Raw genomic sequence first — 10825 nt, 5'->3', positions numbered from 1 at the left:
CTCAGTCATGTCCAACTCTTTGCAAACCCATGAATCGCAGCACGCCAGGCCTCCCTGTCCATCACCAACTCCCGGAGTTCACTAAGACTCACGTCCATCGAGTCAGTGATGCCATCCAGCCATCTCATCCTCTGTTGTCCCCTTCTCCTCTTGCCCCCAATCTCTCCAAGCATCAGAGTCTTTTCCAATGAGTCAACTCTTCGCATGAGGTGGCCAAAGTACTGGAGTTTCAGCTTTAGCATCATTCCTTCCAAAGAAATCCCAGGGCTGATCTCCTTCAGAATGGACTGGTTGGATCTCCTTGCAGTCCAAGGGACTCACAAGAGTCTTCTCCAACACCACAGTTCAAAGGCATCAATTCTTCGGTGCTCAGTCCTTCTTCACAGTCCAACTCTCACATCCATACATGACCACAGGAAAAGCCATGACTAGACGAACCTTTGTTGGCAAAGTAATGTCTCTGCTTTTGAATATGCTATCTAGGTTGGCCATAACTTTCCTTCCAAGGAGTAAGCATCTTTTAATTTCATGGCTGCAGTCACCATCTGCAGTGATTTTGGAGCCCAGAAAAATGTCAGGCCAGCAGTCTGACACTGTTTCCACTGTTTCCCATCTATTTCCCATGAAGTGATGGGACCGGATGCCATGATCTTCATTTTCTGAATGTTGAGCTTTAAGCCAACTTTTCACTCTCCACTTTCACTTTCATCAGGAGGCTTTTGAGTTCCTCTTCACTTTCTGCCATAAGGGTGGTGTCATCTGCATATCTGAGGTTATTGATATTTCTCCCAGTAATCTTGATTCCAGCTTGTGTTTCTTCCAGTCCAGCGTTTCTCATGATGTACTCTGCATATAAGTTAAATAAAAAGGGTGACAATATACAGCCTTGACGTACTCCTTAAACTTTCCTTTTTCCTATTATTCATAACTTTAACTTGAATGCTCAATTTTCATGATTATTTACCCAGTCTCCCAATCAGAATTAGTATTACCCCAATAGGATATCTCTTATTATAGTATATTATGATATCTCTTGCCCTGAATTACATCCACCTGTGAATCTTCTATACTATATGAGCTGATTGTACATTTTGTCCTCTGTCTCACCCCCATCCCTTTATTCTGGTACCTGACAGATTTATAGAAAACATCTATAAATAGATGTTTTCTAAAGAAATGTGATTGTGTCAAGTGTGTTATAGGAAACATCTCATAAGAAGGAGGTTGGCCAAATTGGATAGTATCTTTGATTTCTTATTAAATTTGTTAGTCTTGTAAAAGTGCAGATTAAACATTACAAAAATATTTAAAATAATTCCATATACATCTTTATTTCCATAAATACCATTCAGGCTCCTCTGAAACAAGGCACCAATGGACCTCATTACTAATATAAAGAAAAATACAATTTCTGCATAATCTCTCAGGGTAATGAAATCAAAGAGCAAGCATGGGGTCTAAACACTGAGATTATGATTATGGCTCTGACATAAGTGATCTTTGTGAACTTCACCAGGTCACTAACCCTCTCTTGGTTTGCGTTTCTTATTTAGTAAAATTATGACAGTGCATGAGGCCACCTGCCTAAAGTCTTTTCATGTTTTAAGTTGGCAATTTTAATTATGAGTTCAGTTCAGTTACTCAGTCCTGTCTGACTCTTTGCAACCCTCTGGACTGCAGCACACCAGGCCTCCCTGTCCATCACCAACCCCCAGAGTTCACCCAAACTCATGTCCATTGAGTCGGTGATGCCATCCAACCATCTCATCCTCTGTCGTCCCCTTTGCCTCTCACTTTCAATCTTTCCCAGCATCAGGGTCTCTTCATATGAGGCAGCTCTTCGCATCAGGTGGCCAAAGTATTGGAGTTTCAGCTTCAACATCAGTCCTTCCAATGAACATTCAGGACTGATTTCCTTTATGATGGACTGGTTGGATCTCCTTGCAGTCCAAGGGACTCTCAAGAGTCTTCTCCAACACCACAATTCAAAAGCATCAATTCTTATGCACTCAGCTTTCTTTATAGTCCAACTCTCACATCCATACATGACTACTGGAAACACCATAGCCTTGATTCGATGGACTTTTGTTGACAAAGTAATATCTCTGCTTTTTAATATACTATCTAGGTTGGTCATAGCTTTTCTTCTAAAGAGTAAGTGTCTTTTTATTTCATGGCTGCAGTTACCATCTGCAGTGATTTTGGAGCCCCCCAAAATAAATTCTGCCACTGTTTGCACTGTTTCTCTATTTGACATAAAGTGATGGGACCAAATGCCATGATCTTAGTTTTCTGAATATTGAGTTTTAAGACAACTTTTTGACTCTCCTCTTTCACTTCATCAAGAGGCTCTTTAGTTCTTCATATCTTTCTGCATATCTGAGGTTATTGATATTTCCCCCAGAAATTTTGACTCCAGCTTGTGCTTGCTTTATCCAGCCCAGCATTTCTCATGATATACTCTGCATATAAGTTAAATAAGCAGGGTGACAATATACAGCCTTGACGTACTCCTTTTCCTCTTTGGAACCAGTCTGTTGTTCCATGTCCAGTTCTAACTGTTGCTTCCTGACCTGCAACAGCTTTCTCAAGTGGCAGGTCAGGTGGTCTGGTATTCTCATCTCTTTCAGAATTTTCCACAGTTTATGGTGATCCACACAGTCAATAAAGCAGAAATTGATGTTTTTCTGGAACTCTCTTGCTTTTTCGGTGATCCAGCGGATGTTGGCAATTTGATTTCCGGTTCCTCTGCCTTTTCTAAACCCAGCTTGAACATCTGGAAGTTCATGGGTCACATATTGCTGAAGCCTGGCTTGGAGAATTTTGAGTATTACTTTGCTAGTGTGCGAGATGAGTGCAATTTTGTGGAAGTTTGAGCATTCTTTAGCATTGCTTTTCTCAGGGATTGGAATGAAAACTGCCCTTTCCCAGTCCTGTGGCCACTACTGAGTTTTCCAAATTTGCTGGCATATTGAGTGCAACATTTTCACAGCATCATCTTTTAGGATTTGAAATAGCTCAACTGGAGTTCCATGATCTCCACTAGCTTTGTTCATAGTGATGGTTCCTAAGGCCCACTTGGCTTCACATTCCAGGATTTCTGGCTTAGGTGAGTGATCAGACCATTGTGATTATCTGGATCTTGAAGATCTGTTTTGTACAGTTTCTGTGTATTCTTGCCACTTCTTCTTAATATATTCTGCTTCTTAGGTCCATACCATTTCTGTCCTTTATTGAATAAAGGACCAAAAACATTATGAGTAAAAAGTACCAAAAACATTGGAATTTTATATTTTTATTGAAGCATATTTGATTTACAATATTTTCGTATTTTCATGTATACAGCAAAGTGATTCTCTTTACATGTTATACATACATATATGCAGGTATGATTTTTAGATTCTTTGCATTTTGTTATTACAAGACATTAAATATACACACTGCTATATATGAAATAGATGAACAAGGAAGACCTCTTATATAGAATAGGGGACTATACTCATAAAAACCTAAATTGTAACACATGAAAAAAGCTGCAAGTCAAAAACCCTAGCAACTGAAAATTCTGTGGAAATATGTAAAATTAAATGACCACATATTCCATTCTCTCTCTTTTTTAATAAATCCTCACTAGTACTTCTCTCCTGGTGTTCCATATGGTTTAGCATTTTACCTGGGTTTGTTTTAATAAGATATATGAGTAAGAGAGAATTCAGAATGGCTGTGGTAGATCTCCATTATAGCATCTGCCATGGTCTCATCTGGTAGCATGTGTGATGCCTGCGCTCTGTACAAAGATTTTACTTTTATCACATGGATAAACATGAAAGAGGACCAACAATAATCTTTTCACCCAAGAGTCCCAGAGGCAAGGTAATTGAAGGTACCAGTTGAGGTGATTGTCTCTATCAAGATAAACAGTGCAGGGGCTCACCTTTAAAATAAGCACTTCCTGGTTAATGTGGCCGGTATTGGCTAGCAGTAGGACATCACATCCCCTGTCAGCCTCTTAAAGTAAAAACTCGATGTGTTATCTAAGGCCTGCAAGATACACAAGCCACTGGGCTACTTCTTGGCAGGGTCAGTGGAAACACAGACAACTGTATTAGGCGCATAAAATATGCCAGTGAAATAGAGGTTAAGCAGTCTTGCCTCAGAATGTAGATTCTGAATGCTTTTGTTACAGCGCTTTTACCAGTTTTTATGTGGTGAAAATCTCAATTCTGTCCAATTTCTTGTTTGATGGTACTATATTGTTGATTTTATTTTAATTTTTGACTTTATTTTAGTTTAGATTTAGGTCTACAGAAAACTTACAAATGTAGTTTAGATAGTTTGCAGATGCACAAACCTGATTCCCTCTATTAGCACTATTATTAACATCTTCATCTTACCTTCATAGGAGACATTTGTCACAATTGATGAGCCGATATTGACATGTTATTTTTGACTAATATCCATACTTTCAGGTTTTCTTAGATTTAAAATGATGTTGCTTTTTTCTGTTCCAAGATTCTATCAAGGATACCATAATACATTTAATCATCTTATCTTCTTAGACTCTCCTTAGCTGGGACATTTTCTAAGATACTTTCTCTGTTGATGGTCTAGTAAGCTTTACAGGAGTGCATGTGTGTGCTCAGTCATGTCTGACTCTTTGGGACCCTATGAACCATAGCCCACCAGGCTCCTCTATCCATGGAATTTTCCAGGCAAGAATACTGGAGTGGGTTGCCATTACCTACTCCAGGGGATCTTCCCAACCCAGGGATCAAACCCTCATTTCCTGTATCTCCTGTATTGGCAGGCAGATTCTTTACCCCTGGATTAATGATACTTTGTATTATGTTTCTTAAGTAGGAATTGTATGACTTTTTCTCGTGATTAGGTTGGGCACATGGGTTTGTGAGAGGAAGACTATAAAGTGCCATTTTCATAGCATACCAAAAGTGTGTACTATCAACATGATTCTTCTCTTTAAAGTTAATCATGATCATGAAAGACCTGATACCAGGCTTTTCCACTGCAAAGTTTTCTAGAATTTTTAAGGTTTTTTACATAGATCATCATGTAATTTACAAATAAGACAGTATTATTTTTTTCTTTCCAATTTATATAGCATTCACTTTCTTTCCTTGTTGCAGTATGAAAGGACTTCTGATATGATGTTGAAAGAAAGTAGTGGGAGAGGACATCCTTGGCTTGTTCTCAATCCAAGAGAAAAAGTGAGTCTCATTATTTTTTAAAATAGTCATTTTGGTTTTATATTTATTAATTTATTTGCTGTGTCAGGTCTTAGTTGTGGCACACAGGCTTCTCTCCAGTTGTGATGCTTGGGTTTGGTAGTTGTGAATTGGGTTTAGTTGCCCTATCAAAGACTGGGGATTAAACTGGTGCCCCCTGCATTGCAGCTGGATTCTTAAATACTGGACCACCAGGGAAGTCCCTGAGTCTATCATTATTAAGTATGACTTTATCTGAAGATCTTGTGATGGTGTTCTTTAGCAAGTTGAGAAAGCACTCTTTAATTTCTGGTTTGATGAATTTTTTATCATAAAAAGGAGAGTGCTGTTAAATGCTTTTTACTCTATCAGTTGATGTGATCATGTATTTTTTGTTTGTTTTTATTCTTTACCCTGTTGGCATGGTTCTGTTGCATTAATTTGTTTTTGAATATTGAATCAGACTTGTTTACTTGGGAAAATCTCACTTGGTACTTGATCATAGTGTATATAATTCCTTTTACACATTGCTTGATTTGCCTTGCTAATATTTGTTGAGGATTTTTACTTCTGTGTTCATGAGAATTATCAGTCTGTAGTTTTTCTTTCCTGTAACATATTTATCTGACTTTTAAAATGGTTATTTTATTAATTTATCTTTTTGGCTACACCAGGTTTTAGTTGTGTTATGTGAACTCTTAGCTGTGGCATGTGGGATCTAGTTCCTGACCAGGGATGGAATTCAGGCCCCCTGCATTGGGAACAGAGAGTCTTAACCACTGGACCACCAGGGAAGTCCTATATTTATCTGATTTTGATACTGGGGTAATGCTTCATAAGTTAGGAAGTTTTTCTTTTGCTTCTGTTTCTAGGAAAAAACTGCAGAATTGGATTTTTTTTATTTTTATTTTTTTTTTAATTTTTTTAAGTTTGGTAGAAATCACCAGCAAAACCATTCAGGGTCATTTTTTTTTAAGTTATTAACTATTGTTTCCATTTTTAAAATAGATATAGGCATGCTTAAATACTCCTTTTCAGGGAGCATTTTTGTCTTGCTACTCTTTGAGCTGTAACCTTAACTGTTACTAGTCTTATTGGTCAAGTATAAAGAAGATAGTGTTCTATATTCATCTGATTAAATCTCAGTGTTTTCTTGGGCTTATATACCTTGGCTGTGACCATCAGTAGTGTTTCCCTCCATCTCATTGGTGGAATAAGAAGACACAAGGGGATGGGAACTAACTTCCCAGAGCTCCACTTGGAATTTGTGTATTAGATGGGGAAAAAAAATTGAACAGTTATTAACTAAATTTGTATTTCAAGGCTCTGATCAACTGATGTAGAACTGGTATCATGTAAAAATCTGTGATGTTTTTTATCTGCTAATGGAGTCACTAAATTAACACTTACTATATCATTTGAAATAAAAATATGTGAAATTAATTGAGACATTTACAATCTAAATAAAAATAATTTATCCAATGATATAAAAACATACTTTTTACAGGGGTATTATTAAATAGCTTTTACTAAACCAAAATCTTATAAATTAAGATGACCTATGATTTTGCAGCACCTAATGATGATTTAATACTAATTGTACCATAAACGAAGATAAGTTTTTGGAGATTTTCATTCATAAAATTATATATCAAAGGAATGTACTTTGAGTGGAGACAGAATACAGTACATGCATTAATATATGAGATTAAATATTTAAATATATTTGCTTAAATTTAATTAGACTTAGAAAAATCCTTCATTTAACTTAGTTTGCTTTGAGCTTATCTGGTATGTTAGCTATTAGAAAAGCAATATTTTTCAATTAAAAATGTTGTGATCTACAGAGAAGTGTTAATTGAAGATATGAACTTTGGGGTACCCATTAAATTGCAACTTTGAAGTAGATTGTAGGCATGCATGTTATGAAAAAGACCATAAAAACATATTTATGGTCTTGTATAAAAACCTCGTATATTTTTCAGAAACATTTTTTTTTTCTGAAACTGACATGATATTAGTGACAACTGTGACTAAGAAACTGACTGCAATATGTGACTATGTAACCATATATTATTTTTAAATGTAGAAAATTTGTAAAAAAAGATTTTAGACATTTTTTTAATGTGCATGGACTTATCTTTAGAAGGAATTTAAATTTTGAAATTAGATTTTGAATAGTGCTATTCCAGAGATTATCAATACAATCAATTAATCAAATAAATAGATATTTAGAAAATGGATGCAATTTTTGGTCTTTTTATTGCTCTTCCTTCTGTAAAAAGTTCAGGGAAAAAAATAAGTCAAACCAATGAACCACTGAAATAGCAACTACAAGTTTATTGTGAACAAATCAAAAATAGTTTTGCAAACCAAAGCACTCAAACCAAACATGGAATGAAGCCCAGAGATATTTTGTTATACAGCAGTGTATGTAGTATGGAAGCAGTGACTATTCTTCACAGTGATTGCATATCATGCTAGAATTTCCTTAAATGAAAGGACATTGGTTAGTGGTTATCTCATATCAACCTTGAGGGATAATTTAAGTTTCACTTGTTATTTTCAGAGTCATAAGCAAGAAGTCACCTAGGTCAACTTAGCCTTACTTGTCTTTCAAAATAAACTAAATTAAGCTTTGCTTGTATGACTAAACTAGTTTTGTCTTAGGAAATTTTCAAGTCTAGTTTCCATTTGTGTTTGATTTTAACACCACTATCTGAAGCGTTTGTACAATAAATTATGCTATTACCCTATTTATTGAATACATATAAAAAGAAGTTTTAAAAGTGGTATCTAAAATGTATTTAAAATCGTTCTGTTGGGATCTAATATTTAAGATATAAAACTATTAGAAAAAAAAGATTTCATGGTAATTTTGGTCTAATTAAAATTAAACCTCCCAATATTCAATGCACATCCTCTTCAGCTTAATACAGTTTTATTTATAAGCTTTCTAGGCCACCAAATACAAAAGCTACTACTATATTCTCTTTGAATTTGTCTATATCAACAAAGTCTGCAACAGTGAACCAAGATTCAGGTCTTTGTAGCAAAAATAAAAATAAAACAGAAAGCATCATATGTTTAAAATAACCAATATTTATTTCACAATCTGAGCTCTATTCTAGATATAAATTATGATCACATTGTAAGAATAACTTGCACTTCAATTATTGGAAGTAAGTGTTTTATATAAACAAAGTAATTCATTGGATTTTTAAAACTCTATTCACCTGAAAGATTTAAAACTGTGTCTTTATAAAAAATACAATTTTCCACACCAAAGAGATTAATATGATTACAGGGTTGGTGATTCAACACTAAAGTACAAAGAATTTCCAGCCTATCTTTGCACTCATAAACCAAAAGAAGAGACACAAAGTTAGACAGACTTTGTTCTGCTGCACCCTGCTTGTTTGTAAAGCCAGACATTCAAACATCCAAACTTTTGGGTGCCTTGTAAATATTAAAGTGGAAGAATTATTGGCAGAGGCTAAAGGCACTGAAGATGTGAAAACTGAAGTGCACCATCCATTTGAAATGCAATGAATAATGTGCAGCCTGCTGATGGTGATGGATGGTGATGGCTCCTCAGTCAGCACTAGCCACTTGGCTGAAAGGCAAATTGGGAATGCGAGGAAAACTCAAAGCTGGGCAGGCCATCAAAATAAATAAGTAAAAAGAAAGGACACTAAAAGGCAATGGATTGTTAGGATGAAGGCTTGTAATAAATGATGATGTCAGTGATAAATTAAGGTTGCTTATGTCATGGTTAGAATTTTGGGGAGGAAAACAGATTGGAAAACTTAGCACTATCAGCTACTAGAAACTAGCTGTCAGACTGCTGAGTTTTAAAATGTAACTTTCTGTCTGAAATGCAAAGTTAAGATTTAGGTGATACCAAAGGATATAGATCAATATCTGTTTTCATTTATTCTTCATATACCTGTGGAGGTTGATTACAAAAGTAAAGATAAATATTGAAGAGAATTAGGATGAGCATGGGAAATGGATGACATATGTGAAGGGGATTAAGAGGAACATAATTCCAGCTATAAAATAAACAGGTCATAGGGTAATAATGTACACATAGGAATTATAGTCAATAATATTGTAAAAACTGTGTGGTGGCAACTGGTAACTGGACTTTCATATAATGCATGTGTACACATGTATAGAATCACTGTGTTTTACACCTGAACTAATATGTCATATTTATAGCTCAAAATATCAAAAATACATTTTGAACTTCCTCTAGAGAAATTTAATGGCACATGTATTACAGTTACCAAACTTATATGGCCCAATCTCCTCCTAAACTAGGTTTATGATCCCCCAGAGGGTATTTGGATCCATTTATTCATTTATATGCAGAGTACATCATGAGAAACGCTGGGCTGGAGGAAGCACAAACTGGAATCAAGATTGCCAGGAGAAATACCAATAACCTCAGATATGCTGATGATACAACCCTTATGGCAGAAAGTGAAGAGGAACTAAAGAGCCTCTTGATGAAAGTGAAAGAGGAGAGTGAAAAAGTTGGCTTAAAGCTCAACATTCAGAAAACTAAGATCATGGTATCTAGACCCATCACTTCATGGCAATGAGATAGGGAAACAGTGGAAACAGTGTCAGACTTTATTTTTTTGGCCTCCAAAATCACGGCAGATGGTGACTGCAGCCATGAAATTAAAAGACGCTTACTCCTTGGAAGGAAAGTTATGGCCAACCTAGACAGCATATTAAAAAGCAGAGATATTACTTTGCCAACAAAGATCCATCTAGTCAAGGTTATTGTTTTTCCAGTGGTCATGTATGGATGTGAGAGTTGGACTGTAAAGAAAGCTGAGTGCTAAAGAATTGATGCTTTTGAACTGTGGTGTTGGAAAAGACTTGAGAGTCCCTTGGAGTGCAAGGAGATACATCCAGTCCATCCTGAATGAAATCAATCCTGAATATTCATTGGAAGGACTGACGTTGAAGCTGAAACTCCAATACCTTGGCCACCTGATGTGAAGAGCTGACTCATTTGAAAAGACCTTGATGCTGGAAAAGATTGAGGGCAGGAGGAGAAGGGGACGACAGAGGATAAGATGGTTGGATGGTATCACCAACTCGATTGACATGAGTTTTGGTGGACTCTGGGAGTTGGTGATGGACAGGGAGGCCTGGTGTGTTGCGATTCATGGGGTCACAAAAATTCGGACATGACTGACCGACTGAACTGAACTGAACATTCATTTATGTGGGTCATAGTAGTTGATGAGTCTACTACTTGCTAAATGCTGCATGTGTGTAGCTGAGGCCTGGGCTTTGTGTTAGGTGCTGGCGAAAAAAAGTCCTTGCCTTAAGAAAGCTTTCCAACAAATGGGGTGAAAAAAGTTTTTATTTCATATTTAAGCAATGAACTTTACAGTGTTTTACCAAAATTCAACTAATGTGACTAAGAGAAGGCAATGGCAACCCACTCCAGTACTCTTGCCTAGAAAATCCCATGGATAGAGGAGCCTGGTAGGCTGCAGCCTATGGGGTCGCTAAGAGTCAAACACGATTGAGCGACTTCACTTTCACTTTTCACTTTCATGCATTGGAGAAGGAAA

Source organism: Bubalus kerabau, chromosome 7 (assembly GCF_029407905.1).
Source record: "Bubalus kerabau isolate K-KA32 ecotype Philippines breed swamp buffalo chromosome 7, PCC_UOA_SB_1v2, whole genome shotgun sequence".
Classification (NCBI taxonomy): Eukaryota; Metazoa; Chordata; class Mammalia; order Artiodactyla; family Bovidae; genus Bubalus; species Bubalus kerabau.
The sequence above is the reverse complement of the archived record's forward strand: the minus strand, read 5'-3'. Positions refer to the sequence as shown.